The 18,039-nt window shown below is 41.1% G+C and overlaps 1 protein-coding gene across 1 annotated transcript in view; it reads right to left on the bottom strand.

The window, feature by feature from the left end:
* LOC138932720 (A-kinase anchor protein 200) overlaps positions 1–8,072 on the bottom strand; it is a 49,729-nt gene extending 41,657 nt beyond the window's left edge. The window contains exon 1 of the mRNA XM_070294834.1: positions 7,657–8,072. The gene's annotated coding sequence lies outside the window, so the exon portion shown is untranslated. The remainder of the gene's footprint in view (positions 1–7,656) is intronic.
* Positions 8,073–18,039: the final 9,967 nt, after the last annotated feature.

The raw sequence follows: 18,039 nt of genomic DNA, 5'->3' as shown, positions 1-18,039 counted from the left end.
AGGAAACGCTGGAAGTCTCTCGTCGAGAAGCGCGCAAACCTGTGAATAACGGTACGACTTTGCTCGCGAACGAAAGCGGAAATGAGCGCTGTGCCGAAGGAACGGTTGCGAAAAACTAGCACGGCGTGACTAAGAAGCGCGTTAAAAGCCAAGCGCCTAGCTAAGACTTTGCCGTGCGCGTATTTAAATGACCACGTGGCTTACGATGCCTACGTGCGCGAGCAGCTGACACCAGCGATACGTAACGTAACGCATCCGAAGTCGCGATGGAAATTACGCGTGATGTACGTTGTTTGGGTAGCGATCGAAGAGGAAACTCGAGAGAGAAACGATCGAAAACTACAAACCACTAGGATTTCTCCTACAAACATAAAGATAAGTTTTCCTCCATTAAAAATATTAATGCTTTATAACAATATTAACTCACATACTTTCATTAATAAAAATTGGTATCAATTAAATGTACTTTTTTATCTCTTATCTCGTATCAAAATCTTTTATATATTCAGACCTCATATAATGAAATATTTTTTAGAAATAAATAAAATTATCATAAGCAACTATGATAAAATTAAAGCAATAAACGCGCTATCTATATTACATTATATATTTATCTTTAAAGGAAACGGTATACAGTCTTGAATATAGTCGGACTAAATATAAAAATCACTTACTATGTATAAACGTATGTATAAAGTATCTCGTGACCGGCATATATAACGATCTTATAAACGTTTCTCATTTATCCGGCATTTCATGTTAATGTTAAGATAGAAATCAACAATTCTCCAACATTAGATATAAGCGGCCTTCGTGTTACACATACATGTTTTCTCGTGGCATATATTTCGTCATTATTTTTTTTTTCTATACTTATTTTTATTTATAGAGGCAATTTTTATCACAGAAGCAGAAATGGTTTTTTGCTTTCTAGCAACGATCGTTCGTTTCACGTCATAGTTAAATTACGCTTTACATATGGTAGTCGATAGAAACATAAACGGACAATCACATTCGACGCTAATTGAGGGACGAGAATACGGAATACGTGGTAAGTTGATTCTCGTAACGATCGGATTTCGCGCTTCGCGAGAACAAAACGAAACTGCACGCGTCGAAGTCGGAACCGCGAAGCGGCTGTATCACTGTCACTACATAATGACATTTGTTTCTAGGCAGTCTATTCACGGTACATTGCACTTTGCCGAGTACACCGGCTGCCACGCATGCGCCTGGCTGTGTACCGGGTGACGGATCTCGAGCCGGAAACACGGTGACACAATATTGTCACTTCCACGAGAGAAATCCTCGCTTCGCTCGCGTGATTTTCGATACAGTCGGCGCGTTTCCCAGTGACAAAGTCTGAAATGTACGAAACTCGAGTGACGAACGAAAGATGCTAGACACGATAGTTCAATTCGCTATACGACATTTGCGCGAAATATAGTCAAAATAAATAGGTAACAATCTCTGGAAATAAATTATTCTGGACAGAATTCTACAATAGAGCCGCTATTATTGCATGTCGGCTTGGCTCCCGAATTAATGGGGCACAATGCCCCTTGTGGACTAACGAACGATCCCCCTCCGTCGTAGCCAAATTTCGGAACAAATTGTAATAGGTTCCGCACAAAGGAAGCGCGAGCCACGTTTTCGAGAGGGAGAGCTCGGCTTTGCGCGTTCCGCTTCGTTTCATCCCTATTTCCTCCTGGATTATCGAATCAGCGGAATAATTCGTAACTTCAGCAGTTAACAAGAATAATGAAAGATTCGAAACCGTATCTCTCTCTTTTCTCTTCTTCCACGATCAATTTATTCGAGTGTAGCTTTTTGGAAGTCTTACACGTCGGAAGAATCATCGTCGAGGCACCGCGATAAAAATAGAAAACAGGAGGTATATAATTAACGTCTAATATATCAGATAGCTCGGCAGGAAGGGTTTCGACAAATATTTATGTTATTCCATATCGCTCGTGTACACCACGTGGGTTCCTCGTGCATCTCGTAACGCGTCATTACGGTGAGAAATAGCTCTCTCCAGAATATATACGAGAAGCGCGCCGAGTAGAGAACTGATCACACATGTCGATCAACAAGGGGAAAAACGTGGGAAGTGACATCCGGAAAATCCAGCCTACCGTAACAATACTCTTCTCTGTCTTTCTTTCTATCTACATCACGTTTATTATTACGATTGAACTGCGAATTTCCGGAGGAGGAAGGTCGCGAAGGCATATCGCGCTGCGATAACTATATTTAACAAACAAATGTGACATTGCGAGATAAAGCGCGGATGCGTAGTAATCGAATAAGCGCGGTGTATTTTCGAAAAACGTAAAGGCAGCCATGTGAAAGAAATACTCGTATAATTCGTGACATGTTCCCTCGGCTCAAAGTCGCCCGCGATAAAAATAGGGATGGAGAAAGGGAATTCATCACCGTAAATACACTTCCGAGGCGATTCATGACGAAGTGATGTTGCAACATGAAATACATGTGTGTATGTGTGCGTATTTTTTTTCCTCGTTGTTATTTGCTTTCATATTTGGAATCTTTTCTCTCTTTATCTCTGGCATGCCTGTGATTTTTCATATTTACGACCTCACATACGCGGTTCTATTATCAAGCGAACCGTTTATATCGTCCTTGACAGGAACTACGTCGCAAAAATTATAATGCAAGACGTCTTGCGTAAGAGTAATGATAATTAAACATATATTTCTTCTTATTTTAAAACTTTTTATTGTGCAGTATTTTCCGATGAATTCGATAAATCGCTGAGTATATAATAACATTAAATATAATTAAAACGCTATACAAAGCTATTCTGCGAAAACAAGAGGCATTCTGTTGTTGATTCACTTACGAAACGGCTGATAACATCGAAACCCCGTCATTCGAAACGATATTACACAGTGTTGCCAGAAATATTCAATACTATATTAAAATTTTTCAATTCAACATTTACGCAATACTATTTAAAAACGATAAAATAAATAAGAAATATAAAAAATATAAAAATTATACACTTGATATAAAAATAGATTAAATGATGCAACAAAACAGCAATTCTTATAATCTTTTTCCTCAAGTTATCAATTTTCCTCCGCGCATTGCAAAATAGCGTTGCTCTCGAGACCGCGAAAATAGAAATACACACGCGAGGAAGCCCGTTGGATACGCAGTAAAAGTTGTTGCTAGCGCATCATTAGCAGATAATACGGTAATTATATTCGGAGAGTATGTTTGCGATCTTTCCGATGAGACAATCGCGATTTCGCGGCGAATGAAAGATCGAGAAAAAATTCGCGAAACAAAGTATACGAAGACGATAACGTCCCTTTTTTCCTCTTCTCATATTATCAGTTTCGTTTCGTGCGAACAAACGGAGGGAAGTATAATGAGCGCCGAGATTTCTTTCGGTCGTATCGCTCAATTGATTAATAGCGCATTCAGAGGTCGATGCCATCTATTAAGGCGTTAACGAGGACAGAACGATCGCCGTCCGATGGTGACATGTGAGAGAATTCCGTTGAGGCGATAAAGCGAACGATAAGTATGTGAGAACGACGGGCTATTATGGTATCATAATGAAACTACGAGATGACGCGGAAGCAACCGGAAAATTGAATATCTCGCGGCGATTTCAAGGCTACGAAGGTGCATAAATAGACATTGATGACTCGCTTTTGTTCATGCACGCCGTATCCGGAGTTGAGTTCTTCCTTCAACTTCTTCGAATTCGTGCTTGAAATTTATATCTTTTTTTCCTCATTAAGCATTGTATAAATTAACTTGCGTAATATATTTTTTTTTTTTTACATTTAGACACACATAAACCATCAAGTACTGAATTTTATATAAAGCGCGACGGTTAATGGCATAGTACGTATATAATTTTAATATCATTTTAATCGCATTTGCAAGAATATTAATGCGTGACTAAAGATACTCTATCCCTAAAAACGATGATAAACTCAAGATCGATGTTTGTCCCCGCAACCTGACTCAACACTTCGTCAAGTCGATGTCACATCCGCTGACTCATCCGGTGATCCAAATGACACACGCACTCTCTCCGCGATAAACAAAAAATTCTTTTTCCACGACATTGCACGAGAGTACGCCTGTCCCCTAATTCCCACGGGCACGAGATGTACGTATGTATGCGTGTGTCGCTGTAACTGTGTGTCCAATCAATCAGCCATTATTTCCCTGCGCCTGACGCGTCTAATTCGACAGTTTGGTCCGATATACGGGCTAGCACACATTGAGATACAAAAATAGCTAATGAAGAGAAAGAAAAAGGAACAAATATAACCACTAAAAATAAGATAATGACTCGAAGAAGTTACATCAATCGCGGAAGGCATATGTCATAAAGGGATAAAACGAATGGACGTTTCTCTGTCTATTGAAACGACATTTTGACATTGTGATTAGTTAGAAATATAGACATACTACTACTGCGCGGGTTGTATTTATACGCTTCGTTTTTGTTCCTCGTCTCTCATTCTTCCATCTCATTGTATTGACCCTATTTCGTTCCCGAAAAAAAAAAAAAAGACATCTGCTCTTTCTCTCGCAGCCGTTGTCAAAATTGAGAATAACGTAGTGGAAGCGTATGGAAGAATAGATGTCGAACCATCACCACCACCATCATTATTATCATCACCACCATACCGCGAGTCCGTATATGAATGTGTGTCTCGCATGCGTGAACAGATACGCGCGCGCACGTGTCGTACTCGCTCTGTTACTGAAAGCCGGCGGCCGTCATAAGGGCAAACGAGGAAAGTTAGTGGACTTGAAAAATACGCGGCGCATATATATATATATATCCGAAACCGCTGTATAGGTCTATTTTCGACCCGGTGTGGCGGCGCGTGCAACCCCTCCTCCCTTCCTAAGCCCGTGTAAACACGCGAGCAGAAAGCGACCAGAAGAGCAAAACTTGCAGGAAACGTATCGTAAAAAGTGCTCGTAAACGACAAAATAGGAAGATTCGCTCAGCGGCGAAAAAAGCCTGAGTTAGTAGATTAAAGCACGATTAAAATAGCGTGAAAACGATACCGAGAAAACTTTATTCTCGACACTTTTCGACACACGATAAAAAAAAATCACAAAAAATATCCGGCATGATTTTAAACATTCACGACTTACTTTTACGTTCCGTCCAACGAGAGATATTAGACGAATAAAAGCGATTTCAAATAAAATGATTACGTTCACCATTAAAAAGGCATATATCTCTCCGTGCCTCTAATGCGAAGATCGCGTTTGAGATCTCAACCGAGAAATCGCGTCGAGCGTTGAAAATGCGCGATGGGGGATAAGTCGGCTCTCTTCCTCGGAGAGCCTGTGCAGAGAAAGGCAGATGTGGGCATGTTAACGACCCGTTATCGCGTGGACGGCGCGAAGCCGCCGCCGCTATTGCTGAAACTAGTTGCTGCCGATTGCAATAAGAGGGGGAGAAAGGGAGAGCGCGCGCGCGCGCGGATCGACGGGATCCGCGGCTGAGAGGGTCCGCGTAAAGGAGAGAGCCCCCCCTCCGGGGCTGCAACAACGAGGAGCGGCGATACATTCGCGCGAGAGGAACATTTGACGAGGCCGCGATCGAGCGAACACCGGTCAACGTATGCACGCGGCGCAGATGCAGGTGCGTCGATGCAGGTCGAGCGCAAATGCCGCGCGTTAATCCTTCCCTCCCTACCCTCCCCTCTCTTCGAGAGGAGACGCACGACGCAGCATCCTCGTCGCGTATAAATCTCCGCGAATTTCGCATTAACCCTGGATTACTAACATGGATGAAAATTCAAATAGCAGCGCCATGTATACTCACGTCCATTCGAATATTATATCAAAAAAATTTTTTTATTTATTTTTCAATTTGTACTCTTTTATTTTCAAGATAAAAAAAATCTCATTTTTTCAAAAGAATCACGCTTTAAATTTTTATATAAGAGAACTTCTAGACAAGTACCATGTAGCATGTATACCAATGAGGCATTCTAAAATATTCATGTGATCTTTCTCAGAATTTTTTTTACGATTAAAAATATCTCTGAGTAAAAATTTATCCATGTTAGTTTTAATGATTTTTATTCCAGGATGATTACGAAAATATAGGAAATGTAACAGATTATCGTATGTGTAATTTCATACAATGACAAGATAAAATAGTATCAGCAATGAATAATCAAAGCATATTAATCTTTTATCATAAGAAGGCACGAGATTTCTTTGACAAAATCGAGAAAAACATGCCAAAATTTTTTTGTGAAAAATATTATATATAAAACGCTTTTTTTTTAAAGAATCAACAGGTCGGCGCATTTTCTCGAGCTTTTCTCCGGTTGAAACCGGTCCTTTCTCGAGGAGACACAACAATCACTTCCGTGGAAGTCTGGACTGCATTAAGTGCGCGTCAGGGTCAGGTCAGGTCAGATAGAAATTTGCTATGCAAAATCAACACAAAGGCGAAAAAGAAAAAGAAAGAAAGAAAGAAAGAAAGAAAGAAAGGGGAACGAACGCATCGCATCGAAGCTCCTCCTCTCTTCCTTATTGCTTTCATTTTGTCAATCGCAAAAAACAGATCAACGAACGAAAAGTTTATCGAGTTCACGAAAGTGATTTCACACAAGTGATTTCTCTCTCTCTCTCTCTCTCTTTCTCTCGGCGATAATTATTTTGATTATTTAAAATGAAAAACGAAAATAATTATTCTTTGCATCATTAACTCTTATATGTTACACATATTTTCTATTCCTAATCACATATGAATATATATATATATAAATATGTGTGTGTGTATGTGTGTAATATCATGATTATTACACTGCGATAAAATAATGGGATTTTCCAGAATTTCCGGAATTAAGCAATGTCGAAAAGTATGTCCTTTGTTTCAGGGAAAAGAAAGGGAGATATAAGGATGACTTATACCATTCTGTGTTCTTCGATTCGAAATGTCGGTAAAGCGATAAAGTACATTGGCACAGGTATGCGCGATTGCGCGATTTCAAGCGCGGAAAAGGTCGGCTGAAAATCGCGCGTACCGTATGTAAGGTTCGATCGTTCGAGGATTATGTGTGAGACCACACCATCGAGCAGATGGTGGGGCACGGAATCAAGATGGCGTAACAACCGGTCGGTTCGTCCTAAAGGATCATTCGCTCACGCACAGGGGCTTGCGAATTCCGCAAAAGTTACGCCGATTCGACTCGACTCGATTTCGGAGCAACTCGAGGACCGCGAAGATTCGTCCTCGGCAAGGACGCGCCTCCCGAGGACAAGCGGAAACGCCGTTGTCCTCGAGGTTCCTCTCGCTCGATGAGGCTGGCGCCGTCCGCTATATCGATTGCCGTTCCGGCAGCCCATTTTCAAAATGGCGCGGGGGGGTAAATCCGGTCGAAATCCGGACGGCTCCAGCCACATCCCGGCATGAATCTCGTTTCGGTGTTTCGTCGCGCGAGAGCCGCGTATTAATTATCCTTCTCCCTGATGAGGTGACAGAACGACGGCGAACATAAAGATTTTTGGGGACGCGCAACAGTTATTCCCTCTAGGAAAAGCCGTCTCCTTTCGTCGATAACAATAAAACAAAAGAACACGATCTTGACGATCGTGAAGGACGACGCTTTTTGGAGTACTCACCGAAACTTTAAGCGAAAAAATTTTCCTTACAGGAAAATTCTGCGAGGATGTTATATGTCTGATGACGCGCACTTCGCGATGCACCTTATAATCCTCTTTGAAATTCGCCAGGCACACAAAGTACGATGGCGGTGTTTCTCTCTCTCTCTCTCTCTCTCTCTGTCTCACAAGTTACGCAGCAGCGTGTATAAATAGTACAAAGGACGAAACGCGGCGCGCGTGTTTACCACAAAGTTGTAACACTTTAAATACGTACGTAGGAAGAGAGGCCTCTCTTTCCTTCTACGGCGTGACGAACAGGCAGGGAAAACTTTTCAACGGGAGCGCGTTCACAACCCATCCACTTAGCTCGGTAACGCGCGACCGACTGGCGCGAGTGCGAGAACGGAGGGGAAGCGGCGTCCGTCTGTCGATCCGTCTGCCTATCCGTCCGTCCGTCTTTCTACCACCAGTGCGTTGGTTGCTCGCTCGTACCGCTTCCCCCTCCCCAACTACTTCTCTCTCTCCCGTTTTCTCCGTCCTTTTAGGATCTCTCTTTTTCTCTCGCTCACACGTGTTTCTCCCTATACCTTTCTATCTCTCCGTCTCTGTCTCTCGCCGTTCCTCTATTTTCTTTCCACGCTCTCTCCCACTTTGTCGCTCTTGGTCTTTTTTCTCTCTCGCTCTCTCGGTACGCACCGCACCGCCTCTCTATCTCCCGACAGCCTCTTCTCTCCCGTATCCCATGTGCCGCGGCTCGTAAATCGCAGGTACGTCGATACCCCAATCGAGGATCATGAAAGGACGCACCGCAGAGCAGCGGTGACCGTATCTCTCTCTTTCTTTCCGTTCTCTCGTCTTCGACGAAGGTGTGCGAAAGCGCGCGTCGATCGTCGACGACAACGACGACGACGACGACGACGTACATACGCGGGGCGAATCACGAGATGGCCCGGGCTCTACGGCTCTACGGTCGGGTTAATGATCGATCGGCTCCTCTCTCGGCGGCGCGGCGTGTAGCAGTAGCGGCAACAAGAGAGAAAGAGATCACCGTCGCGCGAGAGATGTTCCTTTGTTCCGCTCAGCCTCCGTTTCGACCTGCGTTCTGCGCGTCCTACACGCGTATACGAGGCGATGCTGCAACGTCTTTCCTTTGTCTACCGAAGGCATCGAGCCCGAATCTCGCGAAAACCTAATGTTTATTTGTAATGCGCCGCAAGCTCCCTCTCTTTCTCTCTCTACGAGATATTTCGACACGCGAAAGATTTTAACGCCCTTCTTTTTCTCTCTCTCTCTCTCTCTCGCACGACCCTGCGGTCCCGTACGCGATCCGTACCTCTCGATTGTCAGAGAAAGAATGAACACAGGGAGAAAGGTAACGGGGAAGAGAGGGGAAGCGGAGAGCACGGCAGGGATGTAGCGAACATGTCCTGGCACCCCGGGGTCTCGTTCGCGTCGTGACAGCGGCTCTTAACTCCAGGAGCAAGAGGAGAACGGGATATTCGCGAGGCGACCGACCCGACGTAGGGCGGGGCCCTGTATGTTACGGAGGATTATTTATCTCAGGACACTGATTTCAGTTCCGGTGAACGTCGAGGAAAATAGCGGTCTTCAGGATCGTGATTATCTTGTCCGTTAGGCTTAACTTTTGCAAATTATTATGCGCATGATGATATGATTAATTATGGCATAGAATCTTCGAAAGATAAATGTTAAAATATATAAAAGATGATAATTACTCTCTCTATGTATTCAAAAATAAATTTATTTTTACATCTCTTCTTTCCCATTTTAATACTTAAAATTCGTTTTTATAAGACATATCTTATATGATATAATCTATAATGTTTAATATAATATAAGATTCTAATGGAACTCATTATTCCATTCATATCAATCCAATCATTCTCGGAGTATCGTACTAAAATAGAATCTTTTTGATGGATATTTCATGTCTTACAAGAGCAAAGGAGATTAAGTCGCGTTCCTCTAAATCGAACAAGTTCCTTTCTGCTTCGAATTGTTTGACTCCTACCCAAACTGGTTCCCGGCTAAATTTCAGTTAAGGACCGTAGATAACGATCCCCTTAAGCTCACGTTATCCTCGGTAACGACGCAAATAGCTGGCAATCTCCCCATATAACGACTTTTTTTTATCGTCCCGCATAATTCTCGCAATCGCTCGATAGGATCACGTCTTAGGCTACTGCGAAATTTTCCTGGAAAACTTTCGTTGTAAAGAATGCCGCGCCTTATTATTCAAACATGCAATGTGTAATGTACAATATGTTACTCTGAGAAGCATGAAACGTTCAAGTTATCGTATAATTTTCGTTATATTTCAACAAAATCGATCGGATCTCACTTGTATCTAGGGTTGCCAAATTTGAAAATCCCGAATGGAGGACACAAAGCAGAAAAAAAAACCAACATGAAATTGGCAGATAGATGAAAATGAATAAATATTGAAGTCCTAATTATATATTTATTTATTATTATATACGTATATAATTAATATATTTTAAATTATATCTATTATATATACCGTATTATATCTATCGTGTAGGAAGAAAACAGGGAGGTCTCTTCAGGAAGTATCTTCTCAAATAGCACCGCTTGACAAAAAAAAAAAAAAAAAAAAAAAAAGGAAAATTTGCTGAGATTGGAGGACAGAAAAAATTTTACTAAATTGGAGGACTGTCCTCCCAATTGGAGGACGTCTGGCAACCCTACTCGTCATCACACACATTATTGACACGCGGAGAAATTCAAACGAATTAATCAACCGCTAAAAACCGATCGTGATATAATGAGGTTTTTATTTCTATTGATATAGTTCACCGATATGTATCGAGGACGATTAAAATGGCGATCATCGTCGATCGCTCTCTCGGATAATCTCGCGGATATCGATTGTACTCCGCGTTACCTGAAAATCAACAATTTCTTTACCTGAAAATTGGGCAACTACGGTGATCACTCGAGCGAAACAAAAACACGAGTTCTCTATATCTACTCGCAGTTAGTTGGACTATATTACGAATCGCCTTTCGCTTTTGGTAGTCACCAGGAAGCCGGTGACTAATGCGAAAAACGGCGACGATGAGGAATGCTTGCGCGACGGAATTAGATAACGCTTTGGCACGAACGGAATTTCGGGTCTGGGATCGTAAACGCCGACGAGAAACTTCCGCGTGCGAGAAGAAGTACGATGCGAGAGAAAAAACACTCTTTCGAAATCCGAAGTCGTCTAGCGATTATCTCTATCCGCGATAAAGAAAGATAAATAGAAAAAATATACAGAAAACGCCATGCACACACGATATATACGCACTGACTGAAGCGTAAATAAGCAACAGATAGTATTTCCATTGAAGAATGTCGTAAATATCAAGGATATCGTGAATCAACGATCGTATCGTTTGTTTATAATCACACAATCAAACGTAAATATCTTCGAAAAATTTATGTTCGGCCTTTTTTTTTTTTATCGCTAATATTAGTCGAGAGAGAAGTCGAAATTTTGTGCAGCTGTGTATGAATAAAGATATTGTAATTTTTAATCGACTGAATTAATCTATCATCTCCGTTTCTCAGAGCGTTTTCTCGGTATATTACGATGCATGGTGCTGCTGCTGCTTCTCGCTGCCACGCCTATGGAAGCGATCGTTTCGATTCTCTCGCGAAAGAGTGAGATATCTACACGCGGCGTACTTAATGCAGAACTGCAAATACTTGTTCTCGACTGGGCGCGAAACGGAAAAGTGAGAATTGCACGTGCGGGGGAATTTCATCTTCGATCCCCATTTATCTCCGACACGATGACGCGGCGTTAAAGAACTCACGGCCTCCTTTTATCCTCATCACGATACAACCTTTCGTTACGAATCCGTTCTGTCCGATCTGTCACGATCTCGTGCGCTAATGGTTGGCTATGCTAATTTGCTGCCCTACGCGCAGCAGCAATAATTCTCTTTCTTCTCTCCGTCTTTCTCCCGCTCGTCTAAATAATTAGACGGAAGACATAATTTCTGATTCGCGCTCGAGACGGTTTACTAATTAAATGTAATTATCTGTTGGCAAACAAGTTTGAGTCCCGCGTGATTTGCTATATTCGCTATTCATAAAGCGAAACATTTATTAATTCCTCGCCGATCTTTCATTGTGTGAGAGATTCTTGAATTTAAAAGTCATGGAATAATCGATTTGATTAAGATCAGGTAAATGTAGAACAACGATTTTCTAATAATCTAATCAAAATAATAAGCATTATAAAAAAAAATCATTAAAAATTGTAATCAATTTTTCACTTTATATTATTAATATTTAAATTATTTATAGTTTAATTGTTTAGAGTGCCGAGAAGAGCAATATATAATTGCAATATATATATATAATCGCAATTATTAGATTACAAGCGACTAGAGATAACGGTAAAAGAAATTAAATAATAATTCTTTATGTTTTAGTTAATTTCAATGCATTTTAACGGAATTTTTATTCTTTGAGCTATATACATATATCAATATTGTAATTTTTAGCATTGCAGATTATATTATAATGAATGATAATATTTTTCGATATATTTTTAATCTTTCTCACAAAATCAGTTTAAAAATCAGAAATCTCTGTACTTAACTGTACTTAACATAAAATAATTACGAATCTATATATCGCGTAGTTAATATTATTGTATATTATGTTATCGGCAAATCATCGTTAGAATATCCGCGCGATTTGTTGTGCACCTGTCGCACGAATCAAAGATATCAATATTTATTAACAGCTTTGTCACGGCTATGCAAAACTGCTTACGCATCGTTTAAATACAAGACGTCGTATGGTAATTCATCTGGAATGTGTGTAAGCTCTATTCGTCGTCTTGATTCACGGTAATCAATCCTGCGACGCATCTGGCAGCTGAAATCACTTATGTGGTTGGTATGCCACCGGAAATCGACTATCAGGACATAGCGGAGGAAGGTTGAAGATCAGTTTCTTGGTATCTGCCAAAACTATATATATATACACATAAGCGCGTGCTGCACTTCAACTAAGGTGCACCAGCGCATTCCATGTCGAGGACATTCTCTCGTACGCAAGTAAAACAATGCCCAGATAAGATCTTTCCATGAAGGAAAATCTATCCGTGTAAGATCCCGACCTCCCACAACTAAGATTACAGCCAAGAAAAGGAATGTCGAAAACATAAATTTCGAGAATATTTATGTGCTCGATTATACGAATGTCTGAATAATAATAATAAAAGAATTGTTAACTATATGTTATACAGAATTAAATGGACAATTTTTTTAAAGATATAATTATAGATATTTAAGAACCGATAAAATTTTAAAAAGTTTCGTTCATATATTTTATTTTACATCTTACTTGAAATTCTATCGCGAATAAAACATATTTTCGATTTAACGTTTAAAGACCCGATTATAAATAGAGAGCCGCAGCTTTCCATTTAAATCCAATAGTTCTACGCAATTATATCTCTGTCCTCTTTCGTAGAAAACGGTCGAACAATTTTTTTTCGTCGCTTCGCGAAAAAACGATATTACCCGAGCAATGAGTATTTCTAACGCGAGATTTTAAGAAAGTTCGAATCAATTTCGAACTTTGGTCAAACTTTCCGAATTTCAGCAAAGCGTTCTCTCTCAGGCGTCAAGAATCATGATAGCGCGTCTCTGTTCCCCGCAGATTGAAGATTCGACGAAACCGAATCGAAAAACTGACAGCATTCTCTGTCCGAAGCATAATGAAGAAAAGAGGCTGTAAAAATTCTGCGTACTGCGCGATACGGATTACTCACTTGAGACGACGACAATGAGCGACGATAATGACGACGATGACGACGTCGTAACGCGAATTACTCGTAACGTCGCTCTCGTTTCTGAGAGAGAGAGAGAGATATTGCCAAAGATTTACTACATAGCGGTGAACGCGATCGTTCGAGTTCGTTAATATAATTCCAAAGATAAGTGGCCGCGTTAACGAGTATCCGCTTTGCATGCGGTGTTTTAAAGGTCGCACGTTTTATTCGAACAAGTATCGCAGATATCAAATGTCAACTGAGGAGAATGTCCCGACTGTCTCAATGGAGATAAACTTCAGCGATAAACTTTTTTCAGTTATGTATGAGAGAAACTGAACTTCATAAAATTAAGTTTCGTGATTCTTAACGATTAGCCTTAATTTCTCTGCCTTAATTGAGTTTTAAGAAAGAATCTATTCTTAGAACTTGCTGTAGAATTTATAAGCGAGAGAAAGTACACGGTTCGTCGTGCACTTTCAAACGCGTACATCAAACGCGCTGCTGATACAAACAGCTGCCCGCGAATTAATGGAAATCGATTTTAGAGACACCCGCGAGTCTTATAGATTCAATTTATCAGTTATAAAACAATCCTCTCTCTCCATTTGACGCGTTTGGCACGGTTCTGCCCTGCTTGCCCCGCGTCCTGCGTCCTATAATCGAAATCTATCTCCTAGATAGATTTCCAATTACCGGGCGGTGTTACAGAGGCGCGCAGTAAAAATAATTCGATTAAACCACCGTGGCGTCCGAGAGACGCGTATTGTTTCGAAAAATGAATCGCTGCCATTTCCACGTAAATTCCAGAGTTGACTTCCTCGCGATCAAGCTGATGGAGAACCGCCGTCAATCGGTAAATTAAAAAACAAAATCGTATCAGACGCTAAATTAACAAATGATCTTTTGGATTTAACGTTCTCCTCGTCGATTCCCTTTCTAAAAAAGGCATGAAACTTCGAACTCGAATATATCGAAGCGTTGAAGCCTCTTTCCCGCGCTGCGACTTGCTTCATTCGTCTTATTTACAGCTGTCAAATCGTGCGAATTTTGACAGTTTGACAATTTGTGAAGGAAAAAGTTAAGATTAGGGAAAAAAAATTTTAAATGTCCATAAATAAAAGCGCGCACCCCTATGCTGTTCTAGTATATAAAATAAGACAAATGTGTAACTTTTGCCTGCGCAAGCGCGACTTGTGTTCCTTTTAAATGAATAGTTAAACAAATAAAATCAAATAGAAATATACTAGATACAATAAAAATTAATGGGCCACACTTGGTGTTTTAATTTTTAATACGTTCTTCACTTTCGTTCTCATCGCATCGACTATTATCGGCTGCTACGTAATCGCCTTCAACTAAACGAAGCCGTGCGTGCTCGATGGCGAAACAGCCAATAGAGAGCGAAGGCTGTCACGACTCGATATCGCGATAATTGACATTATTCCGCGACTGGAAAAGGCTCTCGCGTAGCTCGGAGCGTTAACTCAATTAGACGCGACAATGAGAGCGATCTCTGTGCTTCCACAGAACCGCGGTCATTATCAATAGACAATAGCCACAGAGCGACCCGCGGTAGCTAGTCGGTGCAATTTCTTTGTCCCTTGTGCGTGCCGTGCTGACGACGACGCTTTTCAGGGTTTCCCCATATGCGCATCGTCACTAGTTGATTACGTAGAAAGAACATAGAAGAGAACGAAGCGCGTCCGCCTCTTTTATCGCGCTGCTCTCCTTTATGACGTCCCGCTTCCCTACGCAAAGAGCATAATATACCGCAGCGTTTCCGCTCGGAATGTCGCCCGATGTCGCGCCGGAGAGCGACTTTGGCGCAAAAACGACGCAACTCTCGCGCGACGGCCTGCGATTTGTATATCGCGTAGAGATTTTTTTGTGCCAATTTCGCCTCCGGCAGATCTCGGTCCCTGCGTTGAAAAATCAAGTTTACGCGCCGATAGCTGTTACACAACATATTGTATATAATAAGAAAATATATTGTAATAACGTTGCTGTAACTCGAAATTTCTTCAAGTTGCAGCGCTCCATTATATGAATAATATCCATGCAGCAATATTTTAATTATTTAATCTTAAAGCGGTAAAGAAAATTGCCGGGCTGGAGATTTAATTAATTACTTTGGAAATCGGAAATAATTAAGACTTAATTAAATTAAATTTTCTATATACTATATATTCTCTTCGATAAGAATTTTGCGGAGTGTCATCCAGAGAATGACCGATAACAATGGTGGATTTAGTAGAAATGCGGAATAATAGACTCAAAGCATTCAACAATATTCAATTATGTATGTATCAAATGAGAGGATATGCCGTTTAAGTTCCGCCCTCTTCGAATATTCGTTAATGAAGACGGGTCTGGAGAAACGCATCGGCAGGAAACCGATTCTCTCTCCTTCTCTCTCTCTCTCTCTCTCTCTCTCTCTCTCTCTCTCTCTCTCTCTCTCTCTCTCTCTCTCTCTAAGGAAAGGCTTTGCTCACCAACGGTACCGAGGGCAACGAGTATGGCGGACGCGCGGAGGCGATCTCCGCGATACACGAAGATAAGACGGACGCGCACGCGTTGGTACGCGAGCGAGTGCGCTCTCGCACTCAGCTGATTTGCACGGATCGTGATTTAGCCCGGCGGCGCAACTGAGCAAGAGCGTTACATCGCAATCACGTGATTAAAGGATTAAAGATTCAATGAGATTTTAACTGGAGATGCTAGGCTTGCAGCTGAGGAGCGAAGTTTTCCTTTGCTTTAGCTTAGCAAGATGCGCGCCAAGATGAAATTTTGCAAGCGTGAAAATAATTGAAGAGTCGAAGCGATAATGTACGATACGATACGTTTATATGTATAAATCAACAAAACGAATCAGATATATATATTTAACATTTCCTAACGTGCCAAGAAGTAATTTATTTTTCTCTCTTTCTCACTCGTGAGTTTTATCGATTAAAAGGATAGTATTGTGTATTTTTTTTTTCTTGACGGGATATCTTTGTGCGAAATTAGAAAAATTCGACAAAAATAAATAAGAGGAATGCATTTCGGGATAACAGAGGTACGGAAGAAACATTGACCTTTGAATGTCTTTTGACCCGTTGCATTATACGTTGTAAATTAATAAAGTGGTTAACGACGAGGGATAAAAAGGTTCTTCGTGACTTCGAGATCGCCCTTTCTGAAAGGGATCAACGGAGAGATTGATGTACGCGAATATACGTCGGTGCAGGAGGAACTAATCGCGAGGTTAATGCATCACGAAGCGCGGTGAGTCAGAAAAGGTACGTACAAGATGGAGGGATCGAGCCTCGATAAGATAATATTATCATTCATGCGTTGATCAAATTGACCGGATCGTAAAATATCCTTATGTATCGTCTAAAAGAGAGAAAATTATCTTATTCAAGATTTGTGTATTCTTTTTTTTTTTGTCATAAATATTATTTGCTAAATTTCTATAAAATCCTTCAATAAGAAATTGATTTCGAGAGAGCAGCTTTTCGAATCCGTCCTACTTGAAACGAGCGATTCGATTAGCGATACGCGCTGATATATGCGAGTAAAGACAGTGTCGATCCTGCACATTCTTCGGCACGTTCAATGCCGGAAACGGAAGCTCCACCTTCGTCGACAGCCATCGGGACTGTGGCCATCGCTTATGTGAACGCGCTAGAAGAATGTCGTAGCGTAGCGATTGAAAGACGGATATCTAATCAACGTCCATAGTGTACACGCGCGATATTCCGTTATGATTAAAAGAAAAAAGATGCCGCTGATATCTCATGTACTTCGACCATCGAAATTGTCCGATCCTATCAATAATAAGTTAGAGATTGATACACGGATCTAAACGGTCGAAATCCATATGTAGGTACACTGTGGCTAACTCTATTTCAAATTGGATTACCGCAAACATCCGTCCGTTCAGCTAGTAATTGAGCGACTAAATTAGATATAAGATCCGGCTGGCTAAATTTAATTGAGAGGAATTAGCTTCAATTAAGCAAGATTAAATGGCAGATACAATACGCAAACTCGCAAATTAGTATCATTTTATTACTAATAAATTCAATTTCAATAATTTCTCTCTCTGTTTGTATTTATTCTATATACGGCAATAATATCAAATAATGAGAAAGAGATTTGTGATTACAGCAATTATAATCATTTAAAAATTAATAGCTTAATTTTTATAATTGATCGATGGCTTTAGTTTGCGATAGATCGATTCATTACGAATATACGAGATGTGCCCTGCCAAGTGATGTCGCGAGTATCCGTAGTAATCGTGGCCTTCTTATTCAAACGATGAATGAGAACGCCCACGTGTCGCGCGTAAAGGCGGGAAGGTCGACGGCCAGATGTCGAGAGGCAATATCACGGATCTCGCGGAACACGCGGTTCGACGAAAACGCGATCGAGTGCAAGGCCATGCGGGGCACATTGATTCGCTGCCAAGAAGCTAACGCGCTCGCACGTCAGTTTCCGTCGTGCTATTAGACTCGGAGGAAGCTTCCGCGGCGAAAAGCTGCTCGACGCGCGGCAATTTGCCCGACATACGTCGATTTGTCAATGTCAAC

Source organism: Polyergus mexicanus, unplaced genomic scaffold (genome assembly GCF_030449975.1).
Source record: "Polyergus mexicanus isolate NDT 795.1 unplaced genomic scaffold, iyPolMexi1.0 SCAF_4, whole genome shotgun sequence".
NCBI lineage: Eukaryota > Metazoa > Arthropoda > Insecta > Hymenoptera > Formicidae > Polyergus > Polyergus mexicanus.
Note: the sequence above shows the minus strand (reverse complement) of the source record. Positions and strands in the feature narration are given on the sequence as shown.